Source organism: Saccopteryx bilineata, chromosome 1 (genome assembly GCF_036850765.1).
Source record: "Saccopteryx bilineata isolate mSacBil1 chromosome 1, mSacBil1_pri_phased_curated, whole genome shotgun sequence".
Taxonomy (NCBI): domain Eukaryota; kingdom Metazoa; phylum Chordata; class Mammalia; order Chiroptera; family Emballonuridae; genus Saccopteryx; species Saccopteryx bilineata.
This window is the reverse complement of record NC_089490.1, coordinates 342,840,355-342,856,372: the sequence shown is the minus strand read 5'-3', so window position 1 is coordinate 342,856,372 and position 16,018 is coordinate 342,840,355. Positions and strand designations below refer to the sequence as shown.

Genomic DNA, 16,018 nt, shown 5'->3' with positions numbered 1-16,018 from the left:
CTGGACTGGCGACTCAAGACCAGCCAGTGAAGCCTTGCTCAAGCCAGCAACTTTGGGCTTCAAGCCAGCGACCTTTCTGCTCAAGCCAATGACTTTGGAATCATGTCAGTGGTCCTATATTCAAGCTGATGAGCCCACACTCAAGCTAGCAACCTCGGGTTTTGAACCTGGGACCACAGCGTTCTGGGTGGATGCTCTATCCATTGCACCACCATGGTCAGGTCTAAATATTTTATTGTATTTTATTTTATTTGTGACAAAAACAGAGAAAGACAGAGAGAAGGACAGATAGAGACAGACAGGAAGGGAGAGAGATGATAAGCATCAATTCTTAGTGTGGCACCTTAGTTGTTCATTGACTGCCTTCTCATATGTGCCTTGACCCGGGGCTACAGCAGACCGAGTGACCCCTTGCCCAAGCCAGCAACCTCGAGGTTTCAAACCTGGCTTCTCTGAATCCCACTCTGACGCTCTATCCACTGTGCCACCACCTGGTCAGGTTGTTTTATTTTTTTATGTTGACAAAACATAAATGTAAAGAAGGGAGAGCATAACGTCCCATTCCTAAAGCATGAGCTGTACACAGTGACTTTTTCCAAAGAGGACAGTATGAAAAGAAGGAGAAATAAGAGTAACTTTACAGTGGAGAAATTGACAAATATTACTTCAGCCAGGTGTTAAGGTCAACATCAAGTCATAAATCGTGAGGGTAATAATAAGTACCTCTTGCTATGATGAGATGAAAATAGCACTTTACCTTTTTTATCTTTCTCCCCAAACCCTATAACCTGAGTCTAATCATGAGAAAAACATCAAACATATTCCAATAGAGGGGCATCCTACAATATACCCAACCAGTGATCAAGGTCATCAAAAATAAGGATAATTGGCCTAACCAGGCAGTGGCGCAGTGGATAGAGCATCGGACTGGGATGTGGAAGACCCAGGTTCAAGACCCCGAGGTCACCAGCTTGAGTACGGGCTCATCTGGTCAAAAGCTCACCAGCTTGAGCCCAAGGTCGCTGGCTCAAGCAAGGGATCACTCAGTCTGCTGAAGGCCCGCGGTCAAGGCGCATATGAGAAAGCAATCGATGAACAACTATGGTGTTGCAACGCGCAACGGAAAATTAATGATTGATGCTTCTCATCTCTCCATTCCTGTCTATCCCTCTCTCTGACTCTCTCTGTGTGCCTCTATAAAAAAATAAAATAAAAATAAGGAAAATTGCCTGACCTGTGGTAGCGCAGTGGATGGAGTGTCGACCTGGAAATGCTGAGGTCGCCGGTTCAAAACTCTGGGCTTGCCTGGTCAAGGCACATATGGGAGTTGATGCTTTCTGCTCCTCCCCCCTTCTCTCTCTCTCTCCCCTCTCTATAATGAATAAATAAAAAATCTTAAAAAAAAATAAGGAAAATTTCCTGACCTGTGGTGGCACAGTGGGATAAAGCATCGACCTGGAACACTGAGGTTGCTGGTTCGAAACCTTGGGCTTGCCTGGTCAAGGCACGTATGGGAGTTGATGCTTCCTGCTTCTCCCCCCTTCTCTCTCTCTCTCTCTCACACACACTCCTCTCTCTCTAAAAATCAATAAATAAAAATAAATAAGGAAAAATTTTCCTGGCAGGGTAACTCAGTTGCTTGAGCATCACTCACAATACACCTAGATTGTGGGTTCAACCCCAGGTCAAGGCACATATAAGACTCAACTAATGAATGCATGAATAAATGCAACAACAAACTGATGTTTCTCTGTCTTTCTCTGTATCTTCCTTGCTCTCTCCTCCTCTCTCTAATAATAATAATGATGATGATGATGATGATTAAAATCTGAGAACCTGTCACAGCTAAGAGTGGCCTAAGGGGACATAATAACTAAGTGTATATTTAATGTGGTATCCTGAAACAGATAATAGACATTAGGTAAGAACTAAAAAACTATGAATAAGCTGTTGGTTTTTGTTAATAATAATGTATCAATATTAGTTCATGAATTATAACAAATATACCATAATAATGTGATATTTTAAGAATAGGGACAACTGGGCCCTGGCCGGTTGGCTCAGCGGTGGAGCGTCGGCCTGGCATGCGGGGGACCCGGGTTCGATTCCCGGCCGGGGCACATAGGAGAAGCGCCCATTTGCTTCTCCACTCCCCCCTTCCTTTCTGTCTCTCTCTTCCCCTTCCGCAGCCGGGGCTCCATTGGGGCAGGGATGGCCCGGGCGCTGGGGATGGCTCCTTGGCCTCTGCCCCAGGCGCTGGAGTGGCTCTGGTCGCGGTGGCGCGATGCCCCACTGGGGGGGGGGGGGGGCTGGGGGGGCGGAGCGTCGCCCCTGGTGGGCGGAGCGCTGCCCCTGGTGGGTGTGCCGGGTGGCTCCTGGTCGGGCGCATGTGGGAGTCTGTCTGATTGTCTCTCCCCGTTTCCAGCTTCAGAAAAAAAAAAAAAAAGAATAGGGACAACTGAACATAGGGTATAGGAACTCTCTGTACTGTTTTCTTAATTTCTCTGTAAATCTACAACTGTTCTTTAAAAATAGTTTTGGTTTTCTTTCTAATTTTATTTCTTGATTTTTAGATGGGGCGGGCGGGGGGAGAAATGGGAAGCATCAACTTATAGTAGTTGCTTCCCATATGTGCCTTGTCCCAGCAAGCCCAGGGTTTTGAACTGGCAACCTCAGCATTTCAGGTTGATGCCTTATCCACTGCGCTACCACAGGTCAGGCCAAAAATAGTTTAAAATTTTTGACTCAATAAGAATACAACCTCTAAGGAAAATAATATGGAATTTCCTCAAAAAAGTAAAAATAGAACTATCATGTGATCCAACAAGTCTACTTGGTATATACTATATGGGCATATATCCAAAAGAATTGAAAGCAGGATCTCAAAGACATATCTGCACACCGCTTTTCATAGTAGCATTATTCACAGCAACCAAGAGATGGAAGCAACCCAAATAGCCATCAGTGGATGAATGGGTAAACAAAATGTGGTCTATACGTACAATGGAGTGTTATTCAGCCTTAAAAAGGAAGGGAATCCTGTCACATGCTCTAGCATGGATGAAACTTGAGGACATTACGTTAAGCAATAACAATACAACAAACACTGTATGATTCCACTTATATGAGTTATCTAAAGTTATCAAATTAATAGAAACAGAAAATGAAGTGGTGATTACTAGGGGCTGGAGGACGGGGAGAAAGGAGAATTTTTCAATGGGTATAGAGTTTCAGTTTTGCAAAATAAAAAAAATTCTGGAGATCTGTTTCACAACAATGTAAATATACTTAACACTACTGAGCTGTACATGTAAGAATGGTGTACATATAGCACTGAATTTACAACTTATATTCAGTGCTAAATGTTTATTAAATTTCTTTAAATTTTTTAAAATTGATTTGAGAGAGAGGAAAACATTGATTTTGTTGTTCCACTTATTTATGTATTCATTGGTTGAATTTTGTATGTGCCCTGACCGGGGATTGAACCCTCAACCTTGGTCTATGGAGATGATGCTCTAACCAACTAAGTAAGCTTCCTGGTCAGGGCAATCTTATGTGTTTTTTTGCCACAGTATAAAAAGAAAAAAAAGGATAACTTTTGGTCATAAACTAATGAGTTAATGTTGCAGAAACTTGGAAAAATATAACACTAATAACCAATTGGTATCTGCTGAAATAAAGACAAAGTTTTGGAGTGAGATAACTTGGGATGGAACTTTGGACCTGCCATCTATCAGCTGTGCAACCACCTCTAATTTTCCCTTCCTAAGTCTAAATTGCCTCTTTTGTAAAATACATACAAGTACTTACTTTGCTGAGCTGTGGTGAGAATTATATTAAGTAAACTAATCTATCATGTTTCCCTAACTTCGCTGAGTCTAAGACTGCGTACTTGTTAGACATCATTCTGGAGCCCCATCTCCAGAGTACTGAAACCAAGGAAGGGCTTTGGAACCTGTATGTTTAACAAGCATCTTATCATTTTGGAAATACTAGAATGATGCATTTACTAGTCTTTCCTAGAATGGGGCTCAGTAAATGTCAGTGCCCATTCCCCCAAACTCCATGGCACCACCCATCCAACCATGAACACCTTTCCATTTCCTTCTTCTCCCTCCTCCCCATGTGGGTTGTCACTTCATGTATTCAACCAAGAATTACTGATACTGACCTTGGCTAGGAGTTAGGGGCTAGCCATGCCTGAGACATGACTCTGTCCTAAAGATATAAACACACAGAACTTTAATGAAAGAGTAAATGAGCATATGAAAATATGCTAGGCCTCTGTTTCCAATGATATGGAAGGTTAGATATTCTAAAAGCCTCTTTTTACAAAGCATCTAAAAAAATTGAAATATCTCTATGTCTGAGCTGGCAAAGAAGTCAGGGAAATGCCCTGAGGTGGTCTGAGATAATTGAGCACGGACTCCATGGGCTTCCCTGAGGTTATGTCCAACCCTGAGTTACCTAGAACTTTTATTTTAAGGGCAGAAAAAGTAGGAGACAAACTCTAGGTCACTCACAGGATAGGATGTCAGATCAGAGACTATACCATGGTAAATTATTTTAAAATATGCCACTCAAAGGTAAATGCTGTGGAAACTTAGCTGTTTTATTCCATGGTTCTGGATGGAGAAAAATGTTCCCTGAAAATGTTTGGCTATAGGCTAGAGCTCAAATAGATCTGGGGCCAAAAATTCACTTTTTTCACGGCCAAAGCCAGCAGCAACAATCAGAAATTTATTTATTTATTTATTTTTGGCATCCCTGGGTGGGCACAACAATCAGAAATTTAATTTAAAATGGACCTGGGGCCTGACCAGGTGGTGGCGCAGTAGATAGAGTGTTGAACTGGGATGCAGAGGACCTAGGTTTGAGACCCTGAGGTCAAGGTCGCCAGCTTGAGCGTGAGCTCATCTGGCTTGAGCAAAAAGTTCACCAGCTGGGACCCAAGGTTGCTGGCTCCAGCAAGGGGTTGCACGGTCTGCTGAAGGCCCACAGTCAAGGCACATATGAGAAAGCAATCAATGAACAACTAAGGGTGTCGCAACGAAAAACTAATGATTGATGCTTCTCGTCTCTCTCCATTCCTGTCTGTCTGTCCCTCTCTCTGACTTTCTGTCCCTGTAAAAAAAATAAAAAAATTAAAATAAATAAAATGGACCTGGGTTGGTAGTGCCTTCAGATCCTTGACAAAGAAAATAAAAATCCTTCCTGGAGGAAAGCACAGTCAGACCAAGCCTCAGAAACTCTACACAGATAGAGTCCAACAAATGCAAGTTCACAATCTAAAGTCACAAACCACCAGTGGAAACAAGGTACCATGAACAAGAGTCAACAGATCCAAAACCACCTCAGATAGTAAGATTACTAGATATCGAATATGTGTTTCATGTGCTTAAATAAATATGAGAGTGTATTTCAAATATGAGTGAGCAGCAAAATACAATCAGAATTGACCGGGCAGATTTGAAAGAAGCCAAATAGAACTTCTAGAAATGAAAAATAAAATAACTGAAATGAAAAGTTACGAGAACTCAGTAGGGGTTGAGGACATGCAATCAAAGGAGCAAAGTGGTACTAATTTTTTCATTGTTTTGGCAAATATTGCTTATAATAATAATATATGAGAGGTGGGAAGGCTGCAGGAAAACAGTTCCTCAAACTTAGCTGAGTGGAATGTGAACTGCTTTGATTTTTTTTTTTTTAAGTAATATGGCAGTTTTTACTAAGATGACACTTTAGGCCCTGGCCAGTGGCTCAGTGGATAGAGCGTGGGCCCAGTGTATGAACATCCCAGGTTCAATTCCCAATCAGGGCACACAGGAGAAGTGACCATCTGCTTTTCCCCCTTTCTCTCCCCCTTCTTTCCCTCTTTCCCTTCTGCAGCCAGGGCCTCAGTTGGTTTGAGCTTGGCCCGAAGTGCAGAGGATAGCTTGGTTGGTCTGAACATGTCAGCCTCAGGAGCTAAACCCCCTTGGTACTCAAACATTGGCTCTGGATGGGATTGCCAGGTGGATCCCAGTCAGGGTGCATGCAGGAGTCTGCCTCACTATCTCCCTTTCTATCACCTAAAAAACAAAACAAAACAAAAAACTTTAAAAAACAATGGACATTATTTGACCCAATATTCTTACTTTTGAGAATCTATCTAATAGAAATAAAAGCACTACTATGAAAGGATAGATGACCAAATATATTTGTCATTGTTTTGTTTGCGGTGGCAAAAATTAGAAACATAGAGGTATAGACGAATAAACCATGATTTGTTCATGGCTTGGACTGCTGTGCAACTATTTAAAAGAATGAAGTGGATTCTACATCTATTCATTCATTCATGATTTACTAAGCAATAAAAACAAATGTCGCCTGACCAGGCGGTGGCGCAGTGAATAAAGCGTCAGACTGGGATGCTAGAGGACCCAGGTTCGAGACCCCGAGGTCACCAGCTGGAGCGCGGGCTCATCTGGTTTGAGCAAAAAGCTCACCAGCTTGGACCCAAGGTCGCTGGCTTGAGCAAGGGGTTACTCGGTCTGCTGAAGGCCCACAGTCAAGCCACATATGAGAAAGCAGTCAATGAACAACTAAGGTGTTGCAAGGAAAAACTGATGATTGATGCCTCTCATCTCTCTCTGTTCCTGTCTGTCTGTCCATATCTATCCCTCTCTCTGACTCTCTCTGTCTCTGTAAAAAAAAGAAAAGCCTGACCAGGCGGTGGCGCAGTGGATAGAGCGTTGGACTGGGATGTGGAAGGACCCAGGTTCGAGACCCCGAGGTCGCCAGCTTGAGCGTGGGCTCATCTGGTTTGAGCAAAAAAGCTCACCAGCTTGGACCCAGGGTCACTGGCTCCAGCAAGGGGTTACTCAATCTGCTGAAGGCCCGCGGTCAAGGCACATATGAGAAAGCAATCAATGGACAACTAAGGAGTCGCAACGCACAACGAAAAACTAATGACTGATGCTTCTCATCTCTCTCTGTTCCTGTCTGTCTGTCCCTCTCTCTGACTCTCTGTCTCTGTAAAAAAAAAAAAAAAAAGAAAAGAAAAAACAAAACAAAAAAAACAAATGTCAGCGCTCTCTGGGTTCTGACCTAGTTGGCGGGGATATGGCTAAACGCACCAAGGTTGGAATCATTTGAAATACAGGAGTTATGGTGCCTCCCTCAGGAAAATGGTGAAGAGAATTGAAATCAGCCAGCACATCAAGCACATTTGCTCCTTCTCTGGAAAAACTAAGATGAAGAGATGAGCTGTGGGGATCTGGCACTGTGGTTCCTGCAGGAAAACAGTCGTTGGTGGTGCCTGGACCTATCACACTACTTCTGCCCTCATGGTAAAGTCCACCATCAGAAGACTGAAGGAATTCAAAGACCAGTAGAAGCTCCAGGATTTGTAATATTGCTAGCCTATCATAAGTACATTAATTTATGTAAAAATAAGTGAATAAATAAATAGATATCACGGCAGTGTACACAGTAGGAATCCATTTGTGTCAAAACACAAACAAAACAAACCTCTTCTATAAATTCATATCTATTTATGTGAGCAAATAATCAGAAAGGTGTAGAATGATACACTGTTACCATTGTTTATTCAGTAGGGTGGGGGTTGAAATGGAAAGAGGTGATTATTGATTTTTTTTCATAATATATCTTTGTATTATGTCACTAGTTTCAGTGAATAGATGAAGAAACTGAGGCCACACGACTGTTAACTGGCAGAACCAAGCTCAGACTCCATCTCTTTCTCACTCCAAAATTCTCTTTCTGTAACTACGAATAATTGTTTTGTATTTAGTGCTATAGTGTGAACCTTTGTTTCCCTCCAAAATTCATATGTTGAAACCTAATGCCAAATGTGTTGGTATTAGGAGGTGGGGCCTTTGGGAGGTTATGAGGGTGCAGCCGTCATGAATAGGGTCAGTGCTCTCATAAAAGAGACCGTGGAGAGTTCCCTAGCTCCTTCCTTCCACTGTATGAAAGCACAGCAAGAAGATGGCCACCTATGAACCACGAAGTAGATTCTCACTAGAACCCAAGTTTATCAGCCCCATTTACCTTGGACTTTGAGCCTCCAGAATTGTGAAAAGGAAATAGTTGTTGTTTAGAAACCACCCATTTGTGGTATTTTTCTTATAGCAGCCCAAAGTGACAAAAAATGCTGGACAAAGTTTGTACCTTATACATGACTCTGCAAATGGGACTGAGTGATGGGAAGGCAGCTGTGACTCCTCGAGGCAGGCCTCCCTACCTGCCATGTTGGGTTAGGTAGCCTCCCACAGGCTCCTCCCAGACCACCTGCCCACTTCCCCTTAGGTATAGTCCCAGTCTCCCCAGACTGATCACTTGGATGGGTCAAGATGATTTCACAGGGAGGCTGAGTCTTGAAGGGTCATCACCCCAGAGAAGAAACTTGGACACTCAGAGGGACAGTGGGCACTTCTGACAGTACTAAGCAGCCTGGGCTTTTAGTGTTATTTTCTGAACAGGTTTTTTTTTGTTTTGTTTTGTTTTGTTTTTTGTTTTTACAGAGGCAGAGATAGACAGGGACAGACAGACAGGAACGGAGAGAGATGAGAAGCATCAATCATCAGTTTCTCGTTGCGCATTGCGACTTCTTAGTTGTTCATTGATTGCTTTCTCACATGTGCTTTGACCGCGGGCCTTCAGCAGACCGAGCAACCCCCTGCTGGAGCCAGCGACCCTGGGTCCAAGCTGGTGAGCTCTTTGCTCAAGCCAGATGAGCCCGCGCTCAAGCTGGCAACCTCGGGGTCTTGAACCTGGGTCCTTCTGCATCCCAGTCCGACGCTCTATTCACTGCGCCACCACCTGGTCAGGCCCATTTTTATTTTCTTAAGTGAGAAGCGGGAAGGCAGAGAGACAGACTCCCACATGTGCCCTGACCAGGATCTACTCAGCAAACCCCTTCCTGGGCAATGCTCCGTTGTTCAGCAACTGAGTTATTTTAGCCCCTGAGGCAAAGCCATGAAGCCATCCTTAGCACCCAGGGCCAACTTGCTCCAACTGAGCCATGGCTGTAGGACGAGAAGAAAGAGATAGAAAAGGAAGAGAGGGAGGGGTGGAGAAACAGATGGTCGCTTATCCTATATGCCCTGACCAGGAATTGAACCCGGACATCCACATGCCGAGCTGACACTCTACCGCTGAGCCAACCAGCCAGGGCCAGGACATTTATTTGACCCTCACCATTCAAAGTAGGAATTAGCACCTTCACTTTATGTATGAGGACCCTGGGGCTCCCAGAGATGAAGTGGTTCTTCCAGAGTCCTTCAGTGCTGTAATACAAAACACCAGGGCTCTAGTTCTGGCTCTGCCATTGGTGTGTCACCTTTGTCAAGTCTCTGCCCCTCTCTGGGCCTCGGTCCTCCACTTATCACATGACAGAGATTGGGCTGTTGTCTGAGATGGTCTCTGCAATCCTATCTTGCTTGATGCTATGGCAACAAAAGAATTCAAACAGCTTCTTGGTTTTGCCTGTGACTTGATCTTGTTTCCCTTTGGCCTGATTCCAAGAACAAGCACTGCTTCCCTCTGCCCTCCTCCCACTCACCCCACTCTTTGTTCCTCTTCCTGAGACAAAGCCACCAGCCCCTCTCCTCTCCAGGCAGCTGGGCTTTGGGCCAGCAAGCCAAGCGGCAGCTGGCATTCAGATGAAAGGGCCCTCAGAGGGCTGCCTGTGGCTGAGTGCCCAGCCCCACTCAGTCCAGGCCTGGCAGCCCTGGACCCAGCTGCCCCACAAGGCATCCTGCTGCCACTCCCACACAAGGATCCCATTGTGAGTCCCACAGCAAGGGAGACCTCTGCCAACCCACAAAGACCCCCTTCCTTTCCCTCTGCTCCATGCCCGCTTGAGAAATACCCATGTCTTTACAGAATGGTCCAGGGCTGGACCAGGCTGGCCTGACTTTGGGCCCACACTTTGGAGAGCTTTGTTCCATTTATTCTTCAGAATAACATTGGTAGCAGGTAGTGCTATTCTCCTTTAGAGAGAAAGGACACAGATATCTGAGGGCCTATATGTGTAGATCACGGTGCCAGGCCCTGGAAAAGAGCTGGCCTTATGAGATCATCATGATCAGTGGAAACACAAACTAACTGAATAGACACACAAATAAAAATCTGGTTACACAGCATGATCAGTGCTCAGATAGGAAAGAGCAAGGAACTCTGGTAGTCAAATAAGATTGTATATATGATATATATGTTTGCTCGCTTATAGTTTGAATGGGGTGTGGGAGACAGGCTGTAAACTGGCAAAGTCATTAGTTTTAAGATTAAGCCTTTCTCACCCTTTTAATACTAAGACCTTCTCAACACTAAGCTTTTCCCCACACACTTGACTGTTGCATGATGTGGGGTGGGGCGCTCTTATGAGGAATCCCATTTATACCTCAGATAAGTAACTTTGTATCAGAGACTTCCTTATTTGTATATTGGATTAAAGGTTTTGATTTCTACACTATAAAATGGGGTAGACCAGGAGCTTTCTCTCTCTCTCTCTTTCTCTCTTTCTCTCTCTCTCTCTCTCTCTCTCTCTCTCTCTCTCTCTCTCCCTCTCTCTCTCTCTCTCTCCCAATTCCTGAAATTAGCATTGCAGCAGAGAGGCAGCCAAGATGGCGGAGTGCTGAAGGAGAAGCCAGTTTATGCAGAGTTTGTGCAGAGAGAAGGAGATGGGGAACAGAGGTGAATAAAGCTGATGAGGTAGAAAACTTTGATTCTAGGAAACTCGGATAAGGCAGTGGCTTTGGGAGCCCTGAATGGAAAGGAAAGTGTTTTCCCATTGTGTGTATTTCTCACCCACCGGGTGCAAACTAGTATTAAATGTAATGGCCCACCAATTCTTGGCTCTGCTGTTTCATTACCGTCTGTTCGAATCAAATGCGAGCCTGCACGGGCCTGGCGGCTGTGATGGTGGCCGTGGCTACTGGCTTTACATTTGTATATTAGCTTACAGGCTTTACATTCTACATTATAAGACAAGGCAGACCGGGGGCTCTCTCACTCAGACCCTGCCATCAGCATTGCAGAGGAGAGGCAGCCAAGATGGCGGAGTGATGAAAGAGAAGCCAGTTTGTGCAGAGAGGAGATGGGGAACAGAGGTGAATAAGACTGGTGGGGCCTTTGATTCTAGGAATACTCAGATGAGTCAGTGGCTTTGGTAGCCCTGCAAGGAAAGGGAAGTGTTTTCCCACTGTATATATTTCTCACCTGTTAGGTGCAAGCTAGGATTAAAGGTAATGGCCCACCAGTTCTTGGCTCCACTGTCTCATTACCATCTATCGCAGGCATGGCCAACAGTTTTTGCCCCCAGGCCAGATTAGAAAGAAAACTTTTTTTACAGGCCGGACAAAATATTAAAATTTAAAAATGTTAAATATAAAAATGATTCATTTAAGTAAACAAAATTTTATTATGTAATTTGTTTATGAATAAATGTGAGTGAAAAAAATTTTAATATACAATATTATTTTAATAAAAATATAAGTACATACTGTATAAATATCCAAACTGTATTGCAATCAATCAAAACAATATTTAATTAATAGAATGAGCTTGAAGGGGTTATATCACAAATGAAACAATTATTTCATTTTACAAACAGCCTAGACACATATTCAGTTATCAACTGCAGCTATTGTCTATGCTATGATGCCACTTGATTCAACACACTTGACCACAAAAATAACAAATTGTTTGACCTTGGGTGCGGACTGACCTAAAAGAATGTGGGTTTCACATTGCCGCTAATGTCAAACAGTTCATATGGAGTACAGATGAGTACAAAAGTTGTAAATCTTTATAATGGAATTTTTTTAAAAAAAATAAAGAAGCCTGACCTGTGGTGGCACAGTGGATAAAGCATCGACCTGGAAATGCTGAGGTCGCCGGTTCGAAACCCTGAGCTTACCTGGTCAAGGCATATATGGGAGTTGATGCTTCCAGCTCCTCCCCCCTGTCTCTCTCTCTCCTCTCTCTCTTCTCTCTAAAAATGAATAAACTAAAAAAAAAAAAATTAAATTAAAAAATAAAGAAGTACTGTGAATCCATTTGACCAATTATTGGAAGTTAACCTTACATTAGTCACATGCGAAATTCTCTTCCGCATATCACACTATCTTCTTAAATATCTTGATTTCCAATAATCAAAGACACTTCTACTTCTGAGTAGCTGAGATTTTTTTTTTTTTTTTTTTTTTGAGTAGCTGAGATTTTAAAGTAGCGGAGAATATTAAAAATTTAATCGCAGTCTGCATAAACTCATTACGTGGGCTGGATCCAGCCCGTGGGCCATATTTTGGCCATGCCTGGTCTATCCAAATCAAATGCGAACCTCCCCAGGCCAGGTGGCTGTGATGGTAGCTGTTTGTGTGGCCACTGGCCTTACAAACTCTGAGAGCATACAGATAATGATGGGCTCATTAGCGGGGAGCCAGGTCCGGGAAGCTTTCCCAGGGTTGAGGCAGGAGAAGGGTGCTGAGTTAGAGGAGGTACTGGAAGGAATAGGTCTGGGGCAAGGGAATAATGAAGGGTGTCCTCTTTTGATTATCTTTGGCTGAGGCAGCCTCTGGATGAAAGGACCGCATTATAAGTTTCAAAGACTGCAAATGCCTGAATGCATCAACTTGATAATCCACTGATACGTGCTCCTTTCCCTTGGGGAGTCCCCAACTCTGCTCAGGAAAGCCTTATTTATAAGCAAGTCTCTTTAACTCTGAGAGCCTCACATTCTTTACCTCAAAAATGGGAGTTGTGGCCCTGGCCGGTTGGCTCAGCGGTAGAGCGTCGGCCTGGCGTGCGGGGGACCTGGGTTCGATTCCTGTCCAGGGCACACAGGAGAAGCGCCCATTTGCTTCCCCACCCCTCCCCCTCTCCTTCCTCTCTGTCTCTCTCTTCCCCTCCTGCAGCCAAGGCTCCATTGGAGCAAAGATGGCCCGGGCGCTGGGGATGGCTCCTTGGCCTCTGCCCCAGGCGTTAGAGTGGCTCTGGTCGCGGCAGAGCGTCGCCCCGGAGGGGCAGAGCATCGCCCCCTGGTGGGCAGAGCATCGCCCCCTGGTGGGCGTGCCGGGTGGATCCCGGTCGGGCACATGCGGGAGTCTGTCTGACTGTCTCTCCCCGTTTCCAGCTTCAGAAACACACACACACACACACACACACACACACACACACACACACACACACAAAGGGAGTTGTAATGCCCCTATGAACTTTCCAGGAGGAATCTAGGCAGTAGTATAGTCAGTGCCAGGCACAGGGCAGGCACAGGCACCCATTCCTGGAGACCCTTACAGGGAGAAGGCGTGGCTGGGCTTCCCTTTGGCGCCCTCCCCTTGAACTGCCCCAAACCTAGCAAGCTCCTCTTTGGAAAAAAGAGGCAGTCAGAGCTTCTGGGTAGAGGTTAGAACTTGCTCAATTGGGCCTTGACTGCAAGGACACAGACCATGGCAGGGGGCCAGGTGTGCTCTGACTTGATCAGCTCATGAGCCTTTTAGCCCCAAGGATGCCCAGAGTGGGGAATGGTAATAGATAACCTCTGTTTCATAAGGATTATCTCATTTATCTTCACTGCAACTCTATAAGGAAGATAAAAGGAAGATTAAAGTCATCCCTGTTTTCCAGGTGAAAAAATTGAAGTTTAGAAAGGCTATTTTTCTAAACCATGATTCAAATCCAGGCAGTCTGGCTCCAGAGCTTGTTGTGTTGACCACTCCTTGCACTGCCAGGCAGGGCAAAAAGCCAGCACTGACCACATTGTGACCCCACATCCTTTTCTTCTCTTCTAGTTCAATTCTATTACTAGCATATTGTCAGACGTCAGGCCTCAGTTTCTTCAACTACAAAATGGGGAGGAAACAGCTAGGCTTGACCATGATTAAGAGCCTTTTCAGCATCATCAGTCTTGGTTTCTTCTAGTGAAAGTGATGTCAGGATGAGCCCTTTAAAGCTATAAAGTTTCATTTCCACTTGCAAGATTGGCTCCTAGAGCAGTGGTTCTCAGTGTTTGTGCCAGGGCACACTGGTGCATTGTAAAGCCAGTAGCCAGGGCCACCATCACAGCCGCCTGGCCCATGAAAGTTCGCACTGGATTCCGACAGACAGTAATAAAATAACGGAGCCACAAACTGGTGGGCCATCATCTTTAATCCTAGCTTGCACCTGGCGGGCAAGTAAAAACACACACTGGGCTCCAAAACCCACTCATTCAGTGCTCACAAAGCTACTGACTTATCTGAATTTTCCTAGAATCAAAGGTTTCTAGCTCACCAGCCTTATCCACTTCTGTTCCCCATCTCCTTCCTTCTCCCTGCACAAACTCTGCACAAACTGGCATTTCCTTCAGCACTCCGCCATCTTGGCTGCTTCACCTGGCCTCCTCCACGTGGCCTCTCTCTGCTCTCCAACCTGCTCTCTGCTCCAATGCTAATCTCAGGAACCGAGCAAACAAGTTCCCAGTCTGCCTCACTATGTAGTGCAGAAATCAAAACCCCTTCAATCCAATATACGAAATAGGGAAGTCTCTGATACAAAGTCCACCCCACATCAAAAAGGGTGGGAAAGACTTAGTCCTAAAACCAAGCCCCAGGCTTCAAGGATCCTGCCTGCCCACAGCCTGCCCCCAATACATATTAATATAATTACGCCCATTCCAAGCGTAAGGGCAACTAATATCATCACCTGGGAGATGGGCTTCCACATGGGCAGCGCCATCTTTAACATAATATATTTTATCTGCCCAACAACCTCTGTTCCCCATCTCCTTCTCCCTGCACAAACTCTGCACAAACTGGCTTCTCCTTCAGCACTCCGCCATTTTGGCTGCCTCTCCTTTTCGCCACATGGCCTTTCTCTGCTCTCTTCCCTCATGGGCTCCTCTGCCCCATTTTAGAGTGTAGAAATCAAAACCTTTAATCCAATGTACAAACAGGGAAGTCTCTAATACAAAGTCAATTATCTGAGGTATAATTCTTCATGAGACTGCACCACCCCACATCATGCAATAGTCAAGGGTGTGGGAAAAAGCTTAGTCCTAAAACTAAGCCTTAGGTTATGACCCTGCCTGCTTACAGCCTGTCCCCCACACCCAATGCAAACTATAAGTGAAAAAACATATGTATCATATTTAAAAACCTATTTGACCAACAAGCATAAATCTGGAATGCTGAAGACCCAGGTTTGAAACACTGAGGTCCCCGGCTTGAGTGTGATCTTACCAGCTTAAGCACAAGGTTGCCTGCTTGATAATAGGATCATAGACATGACCTCATGGTCACTGGCTTGAGCCTAAAGTTTGCTGGCTTGAAGCCTGTTGGTCAACGAGTTTGTAAATTGATATATATGTTTGCTTGCTTATGGGTTGGATTGTGTGTGGGTGACAGGCTGTGGGCAGGCCGGGTTGTTGTAGCCTGAGCCTTCCCCACCCTTTTTTTTTTTTTTTTTTACAGATACAGAACGACAGTCAAAGAGAGGGATAGATAGGGACAGACAGACAGAAATGCAGAGAGATGAGAAGCATCAATCATTAGTTTTTTTGTTGTGGCACTTTAGTTGTTCATTGATTGCTTTCTCATATGTGCCTTGACTGTGGGGCTACAGTAGACTGAGTAACCCCTTGCTCAAGCCAGCAACCTTAGGTCCAAGCTGGTGAGCTTTTGCTCAAACCGGATGAGCCCACTCTCAGGCCAGTGACCTCGGGGTCTCGAACCTGGGTCCTCCACATCCCAGTCTGACGCTCTATCTACTGCACCACCGCCTGGTCAGGCTTCCCCACCCTTTTTAATGTGGGGTGGTGCACTCTCATGGGGGTTTCATTATGCCTCAGATGGATAACTTTGTATCGGAGACTTCCTTGTTTGTATGTTGGATTGGGGATTTTGGTTACTACACTATAATGTGGGGCAGACTGGGAGCTTGCTCTCTCTCGGTTCCCGAGATTAGCATTAGAGCAGAGAGCAGAAAAAGGAGAGCATAGAACAGCCACATGCAGGAGGCCAGGAGAAGC

At 44.9% G+C, this 16,018-nt stretch overlaps 2 pseudogenes; both read left to right on the top strand.

Annotated features, from left to right (window-relative positions):
• LOC136317099 (nuclear envelope phosphatase-regulatory subunit 1 pseudogene) overlaps nucleotides 1-16,018 on the top strand; it is a 51,930-nt pseudogene that overhangs the window by 22,988 nt on the left and 12,924 nt on the right.
• Nucleotides 7,108-7,379, top strand: LOC136320547 (large ribosomal subunit protein eL43-like; annotated as a pseudogene).